Here is a 20,227-nt window from a genome sequence, read left to right as displayed (position 1 = left end):
ACACACTATGCAATGCATGTTTGAGGGTACAGATGGAAAACAGAGAAAAAATGGTTAATGAAAATGAAATTATTGAAATCTATTTAAAATGTCAATGTTATGGCCAAAAGCAATGATATAATTAGGATTTAAACATTTTTTTATTATCATTAGCAAAAATGTATATTTCCCTCTCAGCAAATTCTTGTGAATTGAATTACTAAGAAGTAAACCCTTCTGCCCAGTAAATAAATGCCAATTTGTTTTGTCTTCTTGATTACATTTCACATCACCCAGTCGGGCTTATTTCTGCAGAGGTGGCCACATGATTTCAGAATTTGGAGTCTAAATTAGAGATCTGCTTTGATCACTGTAGCCTTGAGGTTACCACAAACCCTACAGTCAATCATCATCTCTGAAAGCCCGGCCACGCCCATTGCTAAGACCACGCCCACTCAAGTCCCCCTCCCGCCCTCTTCATGACTCCGCCCCAGACCCAGCAGAGGTAGCTTCTCATTGGCGGAGAAGTTGTTCTGGTTCCACCCCGGGGGGCGGCAATAGGCTGAACTGGCGTGGGGCGGTGGTGGTTGGCTGCTTGGGGACGGGTCCCTGGTCGTGCCTGTCAGAGTGGCTGGCGGCAGTGGCAGCTCTCGGGGCTGGCTTGTCAGTCAGTGAGAGGAGGGGGAAGATGGCTCGCCAGGACCCGTTCTGTTAGGAAGAAGAGGGGCTGGGAGTGCTGCTACTGAGAGAAAGCCGAGCAGCCGCCGTCGCGGTCGTTCGTGAGGCGCACAGGTCGAGGTTCTGCCGCTGTAGCTCCCGGAGCTGCTCTGGTAAGCGCGGGCTGAGCGGCTCACGCCGGGCCCCCCGGGCGGCCGGTGACCGAGAACTTTTTTGTCAGGGAGGAGCCGAGGTGCGGCGACGGCGGGTAGCGGACCGGACTTTGTCCCTGGAGCCGCGGCTTCGTTGGGGGTAACGGCTCCCGCGCGAGGCGGCGCGGGTGGGCGCGGGGCGGCGCTGGGCGCGGGGGGCGTCGGGACCGGATGGGTGGGCTGCGGCCGGCGGCTGCTGGCCCCGAAGTTGGGCGCAGCCCGCGAGCCGCCTGGAGGGCGGCAGCTTCGGGCGCGGGCTCGGGTCTCTCCTTCGCCGCGAGGAGCGGTCCAGCCTGCGGGCGTGACCCGGGGGCCGCGGTCCGGGGCCCCTTCGCGGGGTCGGCCTAGGGAGGGACCCCTGCACCCCTCCCCCGCCCGTCTCAGCCGGTGCTCCGGCCTCTCCCACCCTCGCCAGGCACCGCCATCCGTCCACTCTGGTGGCCAAAATGGTCACTGCCCCCCCCCCCCCCCCGGTCCTCCGTGGTCCCGAGCGGGGAGGAGAGGCTGAGCCCGCAGATTCCTTCCTTGGTGGAGTACGATACCAGAGACTTGCTCGTCCAGCCCCTGCCCGCTTCGTTCCATGAATTATTCTTCTCCCGAGGCTGATTTTTTTTTTTTTTTTAAAGCATACTCGAGAATCATCAGGGTTTCAGCTGAAAAGAATTGTTATTAAAAGATGCCCCTCCCCCCCGCACACACACACACACACACACACACACACACACACACACACACAAGTTTGCACGCTTGGGTGTGAACATGTGTGTTCTGTACCCCAGAGTTCAGACATTCCTGAAAGATTTTAATGTGACCCTAGTGGTTTCCTACCGCACCGAATCCGTTCTCTGATACACTATCACACGTTGGCAGCCGCTGGCTCTTCAGGTAGGGGGAGTTGTTCCACTAGCAGCTACTACTTACTCTGACTTACCTCTGACTCCACTACAGGCAGTAGGGCCAGATTCTTTGTCCTTTGGGTTACCCAAGGCGGTTGGGAGCAGCTATGTCACCTCGTTTTGGTGCACGTGACACTTTATAGTTTGATGTTTTCAGTTTTTAAAATCTTATCTGCATAAAGTTTCTCAGGATTGGTGTAACCTTGAGTCCAAGTGACAGGCCCCGGAGGTATGTTTACCATGAGAATGTTCTGTTGCTAGCATCCACAGCCCTTCCCCCATCATTTGTAAGCCTTGTTTCCCTCCTTAAGTTAATAAATTTCGAGGTTTACAAGATGAATATTGGAATGCACCATATTTTTGGAATGGAAAGATAACAAAGAGCAATTTTTAAGAGCTCCTTGATCAAGAGTAGCTTCAAAGCCAGATATCCAAATCTTCATTTCAACAGAGTGGCAAGGGAGAAGACAGTCACATATTTAGAAAAAGAAACTCTGGAGTTAGCTCGTTTTGCCCCTTATTTAACTTATTAAAATTATTTCCAGAGAAGGATTAGAAATCCTCTTAGCAATCAGCATTAACAGCATGTGGTTACAGACACCAGATGAGGAATGGGCAGTCAGTGTTTTGTTCCTGCTGCACCACCTTTCCCTGCCTCTTTTCTCTTTTATGAGATCTGCTCTTGTTTGCATTTTTTAAGAGTAATGGTATATTTTGACAGGGAGTTAAAGTTTTACCTTTTTTATTCAACACCTTGCTTCATAATATTTATTTTATAATGAATCCTTAGAAGTCTTTAAACATTTTTTTTATTTTAGTTTTCAAGCCCTTTTTGGGGATATTAGGTTTACATTTTGTAAATATTTGACATTATTTCCAACATAAATTGACTATGTATTTTTCCAATCTGAGTAGATACTATAGATAGAGCAATGAATGACATCTCTCTTTAAGGAATTAGTTGTCTTAAGTACAAGGTGTTTGTAACATCACAGTAAGGTAACATTTATAATACCATGTACTAAATGTGAGCAGCAGTATGCTTAGGATAAGAGATGGTTAGCTCACTTTGGATGTAGGTGGAGTTTTGAAGTATAAGAGGTAAGTGAGTAACGTTCCAAGAAGATGGCATAATAAGAAGGCAAAGGATGGACAGAAACCATTGCAGTTAGAGTTTGCTGACATTAAGTGTCAGTTAACAGTGTTAGTTGACAAAATCAGTATAATTGACTTTGACATGGCTTAATTCAGAGTTAATAGGGAAAAGATAAAAGATGAGGGTAAGGCAGGAGATAGAGGGTCAGAACCTTAGCTTAAAGGGATTGAATTAAAGATGATGGATGAACAACCATTTATGATTTATATTTTAGATTTATTCTGGCAGAGTTAGGTAAATATGATGGTTCCTAATCACTGATGGGAAGAAAGGAAGAAAGTCTTTGATGATATGACTTTGTTGTTGATTGGAAATGAGCAAACCATGTGTTGAAGGAAGATGATTAAGTTTTATTTTTTGAACTTGAAGAATCAATTCGACTGTCAGGGTAGATACTGAGAGATGTTTGTACCTATGGATGTGGAATGTACAAAGAAAATCAGGAGAGAAGAGACATTCAACCTCCAGATGATTTGGTTTTGACTTAGGGAAAGTTTTTAGCATGATAAATGCAACAGCGTGAGAACAAACTGATAAATAACAGAAATAGGTAGATGCATACATCTGAAAAATTATTAGTTAGAAAGGTTGGATGAACAGCAGGAGAATTGCTAAGGGTAAAGAGATTTTCAACTGGAGGAGGAACAAACCAGCGATTTTGAACATGGTAATGCAATATTAAGTAAGGAGAAGACTCCTGTAACAGTCAGGAATTCACTGGTGACTTTACCAGGTACAGTTTGAGCTGAGGGGTAGTTCAGAACCAGTTTTCAGAAGATAGAAAAAGAATAGGGGGCTGGGAAGGTAGATCAGCGGTAGAGTGCATGCCTTGCAAGCATGAGGCCCTGAGTTTGATTCCTCAGCACCACATAAGCAGAAAAAGCCGGAAGTGGCGCTGTGGCTCCAGTGGTAGAGTGCTAGCCTTGAGCTGAAGAGCTGAGGGACAGCTCCCAGACCCAGAGTTCAGGCCTCATGACCCGCAAAAAAAAAAAAAAAAAAAAAAGAATGGGAGATGATAAAAGTAGATGAGCTTGAGTGGAGCTTTTCAAGAAAACTGAGTGAAGAAGAAGATGACATTTGTAGATCAATGGTTCTCATTATTAGCTACACATTCACAATCTTTTTTTTTTATTGTGAACATACTGTACAGAGGGGTTACAATTACATGGGCAAGATAATGAGTACATTTCTTATCAAGCATTGTAGCCTCCTCCTTTGTTTACCCTTCACATCCCTTCCCAGCCTCCCCCCGCCCCCACATTCACAATCTTTAAGAATTTTTATTTCCAGAAGGAACTCACCTCTGTTCCAATGAGGGCAGGATGGGACCCAAACATAAGTATTTGCTTAACAAGAGCTTTTTTGAGTATAATTGGTATATAATGACCTGTACATACTTAAACTGTGCAGTTTAATGTTTGACATATGTTTACACTTGTAAAACTATTACCACAATTAAAATAATTAATACATCTATAGTGTAAAGTTTGCTTATGTTCTTTGTGATCTTTTCACCTCCAGGAAACAGCTGGCCTGCTTTCTGATGGTATAGATTATTTGCATTGGTATTTGTTTTACAGTTTCCTAGATATTTTCAATATGCAGGTATGGTTGAAAACCACTGTAGAAGAATATATTAGGAATGTCGTATTTATTTGTTTACATTCACAAACAAAGTGAGAGAAGAGACAGGAGATACTTAATTTAGGAAAGATGAGAAAATTATTTGAACTAAGTCCTCCAGATGAAGTAGAAGGTATTTAGAGCTTTGACCAGTAAGCAAGAATTCTGGAAGCAACATCTCTTAACAAGGAATACGTTGTGAAGGGTTGTACACTTGGTTGTTAACATTGTTCCATGTCATTGACATGTAGTATCAACCGTGATTCTATACAGCACCTTGTAGGTAATCCAAAAAATTAGAATCTGAATGCTGAAATTAGCTGACCCTCAGGAAAAAAACATTTATTTGTAGCCTGGGACTCCCTACTTTCATCATGTAATACTTTGTCTTTTTTTTTTTTTTCAAGAGGTACAGATGGAATTAACAGTTTGTCTATTGCCTATTGTTGAGAGCCAGGTACTGCCAGAGTCTTTTGCCTTCTCAGAGTTAGGCTTATCTACACTGAGAAAAGAGAACATTTAATACTTGAAAATTTCCTGTTTAAAGCAGCTTTGCTCAGAAGAAATTCTGCTTGCTTGACATTTGGATATTGTCTTATAAATTGTTGGAGGAGAAAATAATTCCTCTGTCCAAAAAAAAATAATAATTCCTCTGTCTACAAAATGAGGTGGAGAAGAGCACTTTTTGGACTTTTGGGAAAGTCAGTTCTTACGCCTTTAAAAATGGGTACTTACTTTTTTTTAAGCACAAACCATTCCATTTTTTGCATTAAAAATTAGTATGTGCCAGTAACTAGCTTATTTTCAGTTAATAGATAATAAATGTTTACCCAAGGCAATAAAATATTATTCTTTATAATATAACATTTAAAAGTACATCCAATATTTTGGCATATGTTTTACCATAGTTTACTTAAGCATCATAGTGATTGTTGATAATTTAAGCTCTTTCCTATAATTTTTTTATTGGATGAATAGATAGTAGTTAGATTCTTGACAGATTAATCACTGCCTATATCTTTATTTCCTTAGGATAGACCTGAAGTTATAAACTGTTATGTCAGGCATTTTAACAATTTCAAAAAATATTAGTGGATTGCCTATCAGACAGGCTCAATTAATATTTATCTTTTTTTAGTTGTGCTTGAATACCAATGCCCTCTCTATATGAAGCACTAGCAATTCAATTCCATTTTGATATGAAAGTCATATCTTTCATAAGTGTTTGTTTTCAATTAATTGATAGTGACACGGTTATATTCTATCCTCTCCCCTCCCCTCCTCTCCTCTCCTCTCTCTTCTCTCTCTCTCTCCTCCCCCTTTCTCCCCTCCCCTCTCATTTTTCCCCCCTCTGCTCCTCTTTCTTCCTTCTCCTTTCTTCTCCTCTCCTTTCTCCTCCTCTCTCTCCCCTCCTCTCCTCTCTCTCCTCCTTTTCCCTCCCCTCCTCTCCTTCTCTCCTCCTCTCCTCTTTCTCCCCTCTTCTCCTCTCTCTCCTCTCCTCTCCCCTCCTCTTCCCTCCTCTTCCCTCCTTTCCTCTCTCCCCTCCCCTCCTCTCTCCTCTCTCCTCTCTCCCCTCCCTTCTTCTTCCTTCTCCTCCCCTCTCCTCTCTCCCTCCCTTCCTCTCCCCTCTCCCCTCTCCCCCTTCTCTCTCCTCTTCTCTCTTCACTCCCCTTCCCTTTCCCACCTTACTTCCATCCATTCTTTCTTCCCTCTTTTCTTTCTTTCTTTTTTGGTAGTGGGGCCTGAACTCTGGGCCTGGGTGCTGTCCCTCAGCTCTTCAGCTCAAGGCTAGCACTCTACCACTTGAGCCACAGCACCACTTCTGACTTTTTCTGCTTATGTGGTGCTGATGAATTGAACCCAGGGCCTCATGCATGCAAGGCAAGCAGTCTACTACCGAGCCACCTTCCCAGCCCTCTTTTCTTTTTTTTTTAAGATTGGGTTCTTCTGTGTATTCTAGAATGTCCTTAAGCTTGCTACACAGCCTAGTTTGGTCTCAAACTTAAAATCCTTCTGCTTCAGTGCTAGTTACAGGCATGTGCTACCATGTATGGTTTTCTTTATATATGTATGTGTATACGTGTGTGTTTGAATTATCTTTTGCCTGTTATGATGCTAGAGACTTTAAACGAATTGATGTGTACATTTCTTTTGCATATATAATTGTTATTAGTGTTTGTCAAATAACATTGCATCTTCTGTAGTCATTTACATTCTAATTTTGTTACTGGTGTGTGTTTTCCTTTTTTAAAATTAAAAAAAAAATTAGCTGGGCACCGGTGGCTCACGCCTGTAATCCTAATTATTCAGGAGGCTGATATCTGAGGATCAAGGTTCAAAGCCAGCCTGGGCAGGAAAAGCTGTGAAACTCTTATAGCCAGTAAACCACCAGAAAACTGGAAGTGACCCTATGGCTCAAGTGGTAGAGCGCAGGCCTCAGAGTTCAAGCTCCATAACCCACAAAAATAAATAAATAAATAAATAGAAAGGTGATATACAGAGGGGTTACAGTTATGTAAGTCAGGTAAAAAGTATATTTCTTTTTGGACAACGTCACCTTTCCTCATTCCAAGTTTTTTCCTCCTGTTCCTTCCTACAAGTTGTACAGTTACTTTTCAACATAGAGTCTAGTGGTACCACTGTTGTATTTGTTCACCCTTTGTACCCCATTTCTGTGTCTGTCTTTATCCTCCCAAAGACAGATAAACAAGACGAAAAGAAAAGAAAACCCAACAACAAAGAAAATAAACCCTTTTGCTTCCATTTCCTGAAGTTAATTTTGATAATTATCAGTTTATATGATCAGAGGCACATAGGCATTGTGCCTTTTTGTTCCTCTCCTAAGACTATCCTCCTTATAGTCTCACTGTGTGTGAGTGCCTAGAGTCTTGTATAATTTATCATGTCCCATTGTATTTTAGATCTAGTGTGCATATGTGTTTTTATTATTTTTAACCCTTTTTTTTCTTTTAGTAGTTGTGGGGCTTGAACGCAGGAACTAGGCACTGTCCCTGGGCTTTTTTGCATAAGACTAGCTCTCTATCACTTTGAGCCACTGTTCTACTTCCGATTCCCTGGTGATTAATTGGAGATAAGAGTCTCACATACTTTCCTGCTTGGGCTGGCTTTGAACTGGGATCCTCAGATCTCAGCCTCCTGGGTAGCCACCATTTTTTAATCTTTTAAATATGATTCCATCTACCACATTTTTGTAGTTTCTGCTTGCTTAGAGAGCACTTTTCCCATTTTCTATGTAATACATACTTTTATTATATTAATTTCTCAGTTTCTTTTTAGCACTCACATCTTTAACTTACTTGTATTCAGTGTTTTCTAATGTAGAGTTGTAAGTCACTAATTTCTTTTCTGGAGGATAGGTTTTTGTACATATCCCAGGCTGGCCTCAAACCTGAGATCCTTCTGCTTCAGCCTCCTAAGACTACTAGAATTACAGTTTTGCTCCACCACATTCAGACACATGTAATTCTTTTTATTGATTGCATTGATTGGAAGTCAAGAATAATATTATAGTAATGATTATAGATATACTTGGCTTATTTCTCACTTGAATAAGAATGCTTTTAGCATTTCATAGTTGTGTATTAAAATTTTGGGGAGAGTTACTCTACTGAGCTTTTGATTCAGTGCCTTAACTTTGCTGGGTAGGTGGTCTACCAGTTGAGTTATATCTCAGTCCTTTTTGCCTTAGTTTTCAAACAGGCTCTAAAGTTTTTACCTGAAGCTGGTGTTGGACTATTGTCCTGTGACTACCATGCCTCTCATGTGGCTGGAATTATGTACTACCATGCATTTTTTGTTTTTTGTTTTTGTTTAGTTTTTGATGTACTGAAACAAAACTCAGAATTTGTACTTTCTCACTTAGCTTTTTCAGTCAAGACTGTCACTCTACTACTTGAGGTGCAGTTCCACTTCTGGCCTTTTGTTAGCTAAGTAGAGCTGAGTTTCCTCTTGTCTGCCCAGGCTTGTTGTGATACTCAGATCCCAGCCTCTTGAGAAACTAGCATTACAAGTGTGAGCCACTGGCACCCAGCTATCTGAGGGTTTTGTTTGAGAAAGGTTTTTACTAATGTTTTGCTCAGCTTGCCTTTGAACTTGGGTCATCCTATCTCTGCTTCCAAGTAGCTGACATTACAGGTGTGAACCACCACAGTTTTATTTATGGTATGTTAAGAAAATAGTCTTCTATTCCTTAACTGTTTTAGAACGGAGATACTAAACTTGATGGCCATTTTTTCATTTTTTTTTTAACCTGTTGCTTGATGAATTGTATTAAATTTCCTAGTAAATTTTACCAAGTATTGCTCTTTGGGGGGAAAAAGCAAAACAAAACAAAACTCAATAATTTATCTTTTTAAAATAGTGGTATATTTGATTTGCTATATGAGAGTGATATAGTAGTGTTATTTTCCCCTTTTGTATTGCCTTTTTAAATGATTGGTTTTCTAGCTCTATGTGTGTGAGAGAGAGAAAGAGAGGGAGAGAGAGAGGAACAAAGAGGGAGCAGTTTTCATCTTCCTGTGATCTAGCAATTTATTTCTTCCTTGGAGTTTTGAAATATTTTAATTCTAAAAATGTCTACTTTTTAATAAAATTTATTGAGATTTAATTTGTGCTTAAATACTTTCTTAGTATATGGCACAGTTTTATTTAATTACATAACTTTATGAAGTAAAGATTATTATTTCTAAGCCAGGTGCCTGTGGTTCATGCCTGTAAGCCTAGCTACTCAGGAGGCTAACATCTGGGGATCACGGTTCAAAGCCAGCCTGGGCAGGAAAGTCCATCAGACTTTTATATCCAATGAACTACCAGAAAACCAGAAGTGGAGCTGTGGCTCAAAGTGGTATTCCAGGCCCTGAGTTCAAGCCCCATGACAAACAACAACAACAAAAAATATTTTTATATAGAAATAATAAAGAAACTGAGATGAAGAAGTTATGGCTTATTCAAGATCAACATCTCCTAAGTGTACAGTTTCAAATTCCTTTTTGATGACAGTCCATATTTTAAAATAAGTTCCTGAATTTTTTTCTTAGGATATTTTCCTCACTTTCTGCCATTCAGAAGTGAATATAATTGTTTATATAAGTATTTTAAACTTTTTTCTTTTTGCACAATTATTTAAATTAATAGTTTGTTCTGGGATGATATATCTTCTTCTGTTTTAATAAATATAGTCTAATATGGTCATGGTGGATGATCCTGAAATGGGGTGAGATGAGATGAGGAGATTTAAAAGTGATATTTATCTATTGTACTTAATATAATTCACATTTAAATTTTTGGGTCCTCAAGATTAATTTGTGTTTATAGATCATATATGTATGTCATAAAGAATGTTATGTTAAGTATATAAAATATAAGAGATTAAGGAGCTTTTGCAACACAATACTTTTCCTGTATTTGTCATTTTTAAGCCTTGCATTAGAATGGCCTTATAGTAGTAAATGTTAAATAATACTTGTTTACTGTATGCTTTCTTAAAGAGTCTTTTGATTAGTTGGTAAACAGTAGTTGCTTTCTCATATTACTAAGGTCATTTGTACTTGGCTTAATAAAAATTTATGTGCATGTTCTTAAATTTTACTATGAAAATTAATTTAGGTTTCAGCTATTGGAATATTTACATTTACTTTTTTGGGGGGTAGAAAGTGATGCATTAAAGCCAAAGACAGTGGCACATTGTCTAGTTCCACTTACTTAGGAGGCTGTCCCAAAAAAGCAAAAAGAAAAAAATAAAAGAGATATATAGGCTTGGGCACTGAGGAGAATAAAAGTGTAATCCATAAAAGAACCTAAATTGGGCAAACAATACGAACTCCATTTTTCTTTTTAAACTCTTGTTTTCCCTCTTTTAAAATAATTAATTCAGTTAGGGCTCTTTTTGAACTCTGTGTTTTCTTCCTCTCTTTTTTTATTGTACTGGAGTTTAAATTTAGGGCCTTAAGCCTACTAGGCAAACACTCTACCACTTGAGCCATGTTTTCAATCTTTTTTGCTTTAGTTATTTTTAAAGATAGGGTCTCTTATGTTTGTCGCTCAGGTCAACCTTCAACTACTTCCTAAGTAGTGGGAGTACAGGTACATATTCACTACCATGCCTGGTTTATTGGTTGAGATGTAATCTTGCTAACTTTTTTTTGCCCAGGCCGGCCTTGAACTCTGATCCTCCTGATCTGTACTTCCTGAGTAGCTGGGATAACTGGGCTTATTGATGCCATGCCTGGACTCCTCTTCCCTTTTAAAACATAATTGACAATTAATACAGATTGGATATTGGGTTCAATTAATACAATGTACTCCCTATCTCCTCCCATTGAAGACATGAAAATTGCCATCTGACCTCGCTTGCTAGAAACATAACATTCATCTAATTTTCAAGGTTCCTGGTGATTCATTCATAGATACTACTGTGGCAAAAGTGACAACACAGTCCCTAAAGCAATGTATACTTGTACATTTAGTTCACAGGGGAGGGGGGGGAGGAGGAGAGGAGAGAGCACACATACACAGCTACAGATAGAAAACATCATTTTGCATCTTTAAATTATATTTCCCTCACAGGGAGCAGGAAATGCTTCTTTTTTCCATTTCTCTCTATTTTAGCTCTGATACACTAAAATAAGGTCTTGCTAAAATGGAGGAGGATGAGGAGGAGGAGAGGGAGGGGGAGGGGGGAGGGGGAAGGAGGAGGAGGGGAGGGGGGGGCGGGGCAGGCAGGGGGGGTGGGGAGGGACTGTTTTGGGAAATTACAGAATTACGGATGGATCCTGATAGGGAATGGAGAGGTGACAGTATCTTAGGAATGTATGGAGCAAAAACATCAACTAAGATATGCAAATCAGAATGTTATAGAAGTATAGAAAACTGGGCACTGGTGGCTCATGCCGCTAATCCTAGCTACTAAGGAGGCTGAGATCTGAGGATTGAGGTTCAAAGCCAGCCTGGGCAGGAAAGTCCCTGAGACTCTTATCTCTAATTAACCATCAGAAAACTGGAAGTGGCGTTGTGGCTCAAGTGGTAGAACACTAGCCTTGAGCTGAAGAGCTCAGGGACAGCCCCCAGGCCCAGAGTTCAAGTCCCACAACTGAAAAAAAAATATAATGGAGTCAGTATGGTTGAGAAGTAGAGTTTCAGAAGAGAAGAGAAGATACTTACTGCAAAGTTAAAGAATGAACACTGAAAAAGAGCTGATAGATCATAGATTGTATATGATGAAAACTACGTTTAAAAAGGGGGTTAAGGAGCAAGCTTGTAGTGAGCCAATGGAGTAGATAAGGCTACTGTACTAAAGGGTTACTCAGTATAGAATTAATATATGATACTTTGGAAATGGTAAGATCCTGATTTCATTCTTAATTGTCCAAATGATAAATATTTTATTAGTAATCATTAAATCTTTAATTGAGTACACCATGTCAGTGCCTTGCTTATATTATTATTATTATTGATAATAATGTTTGATAAAAATTTGTTTTTGATAGAAATTTGTGTTTTCAATTCACAATGTTAATTTATGTGTACAACGATTCTTGCTCAGTGTTACTCTTCATCATTCTCCCACCCCATCTGTGTAACTCCATTGATCCTGCAAGTTTCCTAATTCTGTTTTTTGGTCCAAGACCAGGACTTAAACTTGGTGTCTGGTGCTTTTGCTCATTGGCTGGCACTCTACACTTCAACCACACGTCCAGGCCTACTCTTCAATTCTATTTTAACATATGTACATTGAGAGTTTACCCATCATTCCTCATTTAAGTTTAATCCTTAAAAAATTCCTATATGATGGATGTTATCATTCACTTTTTATGATTGAGGAAGCTGAAACTTAGAAAGATTAAATAACATGCTGGAAAGTGTCTTGAGTTTTTTTGGTTTCCAAAGTTAACATTTGTTTTCTTATGCCATGCTCTATTTATTGAACTGTGTTTAACCACTATGGGGGAGGTAAAAGTGGAGTTATCAGATCAGATTCTTCTTTAAAGATACATTGTACTCACGAATTGACATGTTGAATTGAAACTTCTTTCTACAACTATTTAAAGATAACAAAAACTAAGATAAATATAATCTAGTGGCTATCAAAAAAAGAAGGGAAGAGATTTAGAAATCTGAGTTAAGCTTGGTGTAAATGTTTTGTATAAACTGTATTTTCTATTTAAACTGCGTGTGTGTGTGTGTGTGTGTGTGTGTGTGTGTGTGTGTGTGTGTGTGTGTGTGTGTGTGTATGTGCTAGCATATACAACTTTACTAGGGCTTAAACTCTGGGTCTCACATTTTCTCTTAACTGTTTTTACTCAAGAGTGGTACTCTACTGCTTGAGCCACTCCTCTACTTACATCTTTTTGCTGGTTAATTAGAGATGAGTCTCTTCGATTTGTCAGCCTGGGCTGGCTTCAAACAAGTCATCAGATCTCAGTCTTGTGAATAGCTAGGTTTATAGCTATGAGCCATTGGTGCCTCCTTCTACTTAAACTTTTATAAAAGGAGTCCTTTCAGCCAGATCCTGGTGACTCATGCCTGTAAGCTACTCAGGAGGCTGAGATTTGAGGATTGTGGTTAGAAGCCAGCCTTGGCAGTAAAGTCTGTCACTCTTATCTCCATATAAACTACCCAGAAAAACCTCTAGGACAGGCGTGTGCATGTGCGTACGTGCGCACACACACTTCTTTTAATAAATTCTTATATCACGCTTATATAATTTTTAACAATTGCCATTACTTGAAGATGAGATATTCTTTTTACCAGTGATAATGTTAGGTTGAGAAGAAAAGGACAAGACAAAAAGAGCATATAAATAAGAGTACCTCTGTATATCACCTCTACAATAACAATAAAATATATTTAAAGAAAATAAGAGTAAAATTATGATCTATATGAGGACTACAAATACATAGTAGTTCCCTTTAAAGAGCCAGCCTTTTTGTAGAATCATTGTGAATAGATCACAGATAATTACTGGAACAGATATTCTTGATGTCACCACATCATAAATCTCAAAAGAGTTTATTATAATACAATATGGATTATTAAATTTGAATTCCATCCATCAGGAATTATTAGTGAAGGGATTCAAACAGATTTTTTGGGGTAATAAACCTTTTCTCAGTAACAGTGCACAATTGAAAAAGAAATACTTATATAATACTGTAAGGATTAACAATTTTTATAGGACTTTCAAGTATAGGTGGAACTAAAATAGAATTTTTTGCTGTGCCAATTTTAGTTTCATAATTAAATATAAAGCAATGTCTAGTATACATGTTTTGTTATACTAGTGTAAGATTTAATATTATTGAAAACTTTAATTTTCTAATTTAGCCTATGCTAAGACAAATTGACTATTATCCTAGTCAAAATAAGTCAACATGATTATATTATTTATGTCTTCTATATCTTTTTTCAAATGTAGAAAATTAACTATATTAATGAGATCTATCAAGTTTTTGATTGAGAAGAATCCAATAGAAGTTTGTACAGTCAAGATCTGTGTGTGTGTGTGTGTGTGTGTGTGTGTGTGTGTGACACAGACTAGGTAAGTGCTGTGTATACTATTGAGATCAATTGGTCCATATTTGATACTGTTATTGCTGTGCCCTAATTGTGGCATTGCTGCCATTAATAGTGTTTACTTGCATTTTTTGGTTGCATTTTTTGCTTTGCCCACCATTTTCTGTGATCTCTATTGGCAGACTTCTTTATTGGTGGAAGTTCATTCCAGCTTATTAAAGGGCAGTGACTCATGCTAAAACATCAACCCACAAGTTAATTGGAATTTGGCTCTCTTGACATTTCTCTTTTTCTTTGTCCCCAAAATTGCAGCCAGGAAAACTGCCACCGAGAATGCAAAAAGCTTTAAGAAATTGAAGTAGAGCTGTGCTTTGGAAAGTACATTTTTGTATGCTATTATGTTTGGGAAAGTGAGAGGAAAGAGGAATGAATAGCTAAATGAACCATGTTTTCATTTATGTTCTTCCTCATTTTCCATATAGCATTTATTTTAATTATTTTGTTGTTTATACCCTGATTTGTCTTGATTCATTTCAAAAGGGATTTAGTGACATCAGTTCTGTTGGTTTTAGGTTTGTCTCCTTTAATAGACAGTGAATTCCTTAGGTCAGCTACTATGTCATATTCTTTTTTGTCCATCCAACTATAACATAGACATATAATAGGTTATTAATAAGTGGATGATACTTAAGCAGTTCAAGAGCCAGGCTGGATGCTGATGATCCTAACTACTCAGAAGGCTGAGATATGAGAATCATGGTTCTGAGACAGCCCCAGCAGACAAATCTGAGACTCTCATCTCCAGTTAACCAGCAAACAGTCAAAAGTGTAGGTATGGCTCAAGCAGTAGAGTGCCAGCTGTAAGCGAAAAAGCCAATTGAGACCTTGAAGCCTTGAATTCAAGTCCCAGGACTGAACAAAAAAAAAGAAAAGAAAAGAAGAAAAGAGCCATATTTACTGCTGTATTGTTTTGATGCTGTGAGGGGCTGACTTATGTCCCCTCCTCCACCCTTAGCACCTCAGAATGTTTCTATATTTAGCAGTAGGGTCTTTCCAGAATACTTAAGACAAAATCAGGTCAGGGTGAGCCCTGATCAGAGATGACTAGAGTCACTGGAAGGATATAAAATGTAAATAATACTATGGTTGAGAAAAAGGCAGTGTGAAGTCATAAGAAGAGGGTAGCTATCTACAAGGCAAGGAGGAAGGTTGGAAACAGATCTCTCATTCATAGCTCTTAAAAGAATCAAATCAGCAGATATTTTGATCTCACACTTCTTGCCTAGAGAACTTTGAGAGCATAAATTTCTGTGTGTAATCCACCCAGTCTGTTTCAACAGCCTTAGCTAAGTAATATAGATGACTTGTGTATTGGGACCCAGCAAAATCTCCAATGCTCTTAATTTGCCTATTCCTAGGTGACAGATTGCCAAACTTAGTGCCAAAATTGAAAAACCTTTTATATATTCTAAGGAATATATAAAGAGATGAATATTTGCATATCTTAGTAGAGAGAGTAGTAACTGCCTCCTCTCCTATTTTCTTTCAATACAGTCAGTGACAAGCAGCTGGCTAATTCTTTAGTTCAACTCAATTTGTTCAGTTTGGCAAGGAGAAAGTGTTTTTGGGCATTTGTGTTCAAGATGCTCTGCCAACAGAGTTGGTTGGCTTTTTGAAAGTAAAAAAATGGAAGAAAGCAGAATAGGATAATTTTAATATGATGTTAATTTGAGCTAGATGCATGTACATGATATTAGATACATTATTCTACCGGTGTTATGATCAACAGTGGTAGCACATAACACTGTTGGTTCATAATCATTTCTTTGATTGTTTCCATACCCTTTGGTAGGCACAGTCATACTGAGCTGCCGTAGGTGTTTTCAGAACTTTTTTTCAATATATGCTTTAGCCATAAGCTAAATATATGCACAATTTTTACCAGTGATTACTTTTTGTTGTTTTATTTATTTTTTTTGAAGGGGGGAGTCTGGTCGTGGGGCATGAACTCTGGGCCTGGGCGCTGTCCCTCAGCTCTTCAGCTAAAGGCTAGTGTGCTACCAATTGAGCCATAGCACCACTTCTGGCTTTTTTTTTCTGCTTATGTGGTGCTGAGGAATCAAACCCAGGGCCTCAGGCATGCAAGGCAAGTGCTCTACCACTGAGCCACCTTCCCAGCCCCTTTTTGTTGTTTTAAAATAGAGTCACATATCAATAGTTCTGTGTTTAATCAATTCTTACAGTGTTTTGAGATACTTTACTGGATATGAAGATTTTGAACATACACAAAAGTTAAGACATCTGTTCTTTTATTTAGATGGAATTTTACAAGTTTTGAAAGTATGGGAAACCAGATTACAGAATGGATTAAAAACCTCAGGAGAGGGCAAAATTGTGTTTATTATCCAGTAAAGTAGAACACAAAATTATGAGGAAGCATGGATTTTGATCTAATTTGGGGATTTAAACTTAAGTTGCATCTGTACACTTTTGGAGAATGTTTGTTGCTGGGTTGTAGCCACTGTGTGTGTGATTGATTGATGCTAGGTCTTGTGCATGGTAAGCACATACTCCAATGAGCTTTACTCCCAGCATTATAGTACTAGTGTGGAAAATACAGAAACTATCTTCTTTAAAATCAGATGTCTACCTGTGAATAGGGGACTTTCTTCCTAGTACTCTATCACGTTCTTCTTGTAACCCTATAGTTTTCAACCTATCTGCCCTCAGCATATATGCATATATGCTCAATCAATTATATCAGTTAGCTGGGCATGGTGGTACATACCAATGTTAAAAATATATTTTGAAGCAGGGAGCCGGTGGCTCATGCCTGTAATCCTAGCTACTCAGAAGGCTGAGATCTGAGGATCACGGTTCAAAGCCAGCTCAGGCAGGAAAGTCCATGAAACTCTTATCTCCAATAAACACTCAGAAAACTGGAAGTGATGCTGTAGCTCAAGTGGTAGAGTGCTCACCTTGAGCTGAAGAGCTGAGGGACAGCCCTCAGGCCCAGAGTTCAAGCCCCACGACTGACAAAAAAATAAATAAATAATATATATGTATATATATTGAAAATTCTTCTTGTGATGTGATAGTTAACTAATTTTTAAAATTATAGTTAGATTTCTTTTCTTTCTTCCCTTTTTTTTTTTTTGTTTGTGGACAGCGTATTACCACGTAGCCTAAGATGGCCTCAAACTTGAGCTCCTCTTGCCTCAACCTTCCAAATGCCGGATTACAGAGGTGTGTCACCATGCCTGGCTTCATATTAGAGATTTTTAATGGTAAAGTTTTGAGAACTACTGTTAGTATAGAAAAATAATTGGGATAAGAGCATGAGAAGGTTGTATATTTTAATTATGTGCAAAGGACTTAAGTGTAGCAATGCAAAGAAAAACTTCTAATAAGGAAAAGAATTAGTGAAGATGGAAGGTAGATGTTCTGCCAAAGTGTTCATAGTTTTGTGTGTTTATTTTCTCTTTTCAGTAGAAGTTTCAAACCCTTGTTTGAAACTCTATTGATTTTATGTCTCACAATTTTATCATGAGATTAGTAATCTAGAAAATGTCTAGTACTACCTTGATTTACTTTCTCCTTGTGTATGTCTCTTACATGCTCCTTAAGGACATAGACCATATTTAACTGTTCCTTTGTCAATAGTACAAAGTAATAAAAAACACTTTTTGCATTGTAGTCAGCAAGGACTCAAGGGCTTGTTGAGTTATTATTGCTGCGATTTGAATATATGGTAATATTGATTTTGCATATATAAAATATTAAATGCATTATCCATTTATATGACCTCCCAGTCTATGTTGTTTTAACCTAGTACTGTTCTCTTTCTTTGATCCTACTTTGGTTCTGCCAGTCAGTACTCTAGATAAATTGTATGAGCTTGACAGGGATCAAATAACTAACCTGTCAAGGTCCTGATCTTGTGAATAAGTAAAATCATTTCTTAATCAATCCTTAATCCTTAATCAATCCTTAAACCATGCATTTTCATAATAATTGCTGTTGAGGTAATTTTTATAGTTCAAAAAATCTTTTTGGTAGTAGTAGAGCTTGAATTTAGAGTGGCTATAACTTGAGCCAGGCCTCTAGCCCTTTTTACTTTCGTTATTTCATTTTAGTTATTTGGCCTTGAACCTTTTATCTCTGCCACCCAAGTAGCTGGGATTATAGTTGTGAGTTGCTGTGCATTTAGTTCTTTTCTTTCTTTCTTTTTTTTTGGGCAATGTATTGCTATATAACCTAGATTTGCCCTTGAAGAGCAGGAATTACAGGTGTGCATCACTATGCCTGACTTAGTTTCACAGAAATTTCATAAAATCTGTTAACATAAACTTTATAATTTTTGTGTCTTAGTTGCCAGAAATGAACTAAATGAACTTCAATTTGCAGAGGCAATATTTGAATCATTTACCATATACTGTGAACACACACAAACACACACACACACACACACACACACACACACACACATTGTCAGTCATGGGGCTTGAAGTCTGTGCCTGGACGCTGTCCCTCAGCTCTTCGGCTCAAGGCTAGTACTCTACCACTTGAGCCACACCGCCACTTCTGGTTTTATTGGAGATGAGTCTCAGGGACTTTCCTTGCCCTGGCTGGCTTTGAACTGCAATCTTCAGATCTCAGCCTCCTGAGTAGCTAGGATTACAGGCATGAACCACCAGTGCCCAGCTTGTGAAAATATTTTTAATAAGATGACATAAACATAAATCTTTAGTTAATCATTGTTCTTGAGATTTCTACCCAATATTCCATTTTGCATCATTTGTGACATTCTTATATTTAGTGAAACACATAACTTAAATCCATGGACTGTTTAAACTTAAGCCAAGCTTATCTATATTAATTGGTTGATCTTTCCATGTGTGTGGAAGGGGAAGAGGAGCTCCTGATGCTTGCATTCAGGACCCGTGCTTTGTCCCTGAGCTATTTTGCTCATGATTGGTACTCTACCACTTGAGCCACAGCTCCATTTTGGGCATTTTGCTGGTTAATTAGAAATAAGAGTCTTGGGGGGAGGCTGGGAAGGGATGTGAAGGGTAAACAAAGGAGGAGGCTGCAATGCTTGATAAGAAATGTACGCATTATCTTGCCCATGTAATTGTAACCCCTCTGTACAGTATGTTCACAAAAAATAAAAATAAAAATTAAAAAATAATAAAAAAAAGAAATAAGAGTCTCAAGCTAGCTTTGAAACATGATCCTCAGATCTCAGCCTCTTGAGTAGCTACAGTTACAGGTGTGAGCCACCACTGCCCAGCGTTAAGTAGGTTTTAATAAGTTCAGGAATAAAAGGAAGACATAGCAGAGAGAAGTAGCAGGAGATTGAAGTGGCCTGGTATTTTAGAGACTATGATACTCTTATCACATTAGGTAAATTAGATAGATGGACATATAATAGGGGGAGTTTGATGTGGCAGATCTGACAGATCTGATGTGCTATGTTCACAGAAGAGTTGTCTTTCAGGGAGAATAGTAGGTCAGTAATGTACATGGTGCAATGAAAAGGGAGGAGAGGAGCAGCAGGAAGGCTGCCTGTTGCAGCCTAAGCAGAGGCAATAAAGGTCCAGGCTCACAGTGTTGCTGTGGAGATGGAGAGCAGATGGTAAATTTAACAAGCAATGTGAAGGGTGAAATTTATTCCTTTATTGAACATTTATTTATTATGTGGTATATGGAATTTATGTTAATTATACCTAAGCTGAACTTTGGCTGTAATCTCTAACACAATTTTGAACTTTATAATAGTTATATAGTTTTTATTTGACAAAATGACTTCAAAATATACTATAAAATTATGTATGTATTATGAAGTTGTTAATATCTTCTGGGGGTTTTGATTTAAAAATAATATTACAAGACTTTCAAAAATGAAAGGCAAACATTTATTCCTTAGTTTTCCTAAGTATTTTATAGATTATATGATTAACAAATTGAAAGGCAGTCACTTAATCATATGTGGAAGAAATCTTCTGGCAAGAAAAGGGAAGTTTCTTGATCAGACAGCTTTAATTTTAATCTTTTGTTTTGTTCTAAAATGCTAGGACCTAGGTGTTTGGAACCCAGGATCTTGTGGATTGTAGGCAAGTACTCTACCACTGAGCTATACTCCCAACTGGAGAGAGCTATATTTTTGAAGA

At 38.5% G+C, this 20,227-nt stretch overlaps 1 protein-coding gene across 3 annotated transcripts in view; it reads left to right on the top strand.

Moving 5' to 3' along the window:
• Nucleotides 1-607: 607 nt before the first annotated feature.
• Fam126a (family with sequence similarity 126 member A) overlaps nucleotides 608-20,227 on the top strand; it is a 99,720-nt gene continuing 80,100 nt past the window's right edge. For all 3 annotated transcript variants that reach the window (XM_042684912.1, XM_042684910.1, XM_042684911.1), the window contains exon 1: nucleotides 608-809. The gene's annotated coding sequence lies outside the window, so the exon portion shown is untranslated. The remainder of the gene's footprint in view (nucleotides 810-20,227) is intronic.

This window comes from Dipodomys spectabilis, unplaced genomic scaffold, assembly GCF_019054845.1.
Source record: "Dipodomys spectabilis isolate Male_0828 unplaced genomic scaffold, ASM1905484v1 ptg000092l, whole genome shotgun sequence".
In the NCBI taxonomy this organism is placed as follows: domain Eukaryota; kingdom Metazoa; phylum Chordata; class Mammalia; order Rodentia; family Heteromyidae; genus Dipodomys; species Dipodomys spectabilis.
Note: the sequence above shows the minus strand (reverse complement) of the source record. Positions and strands in the feature narration are given on the sequence as shown.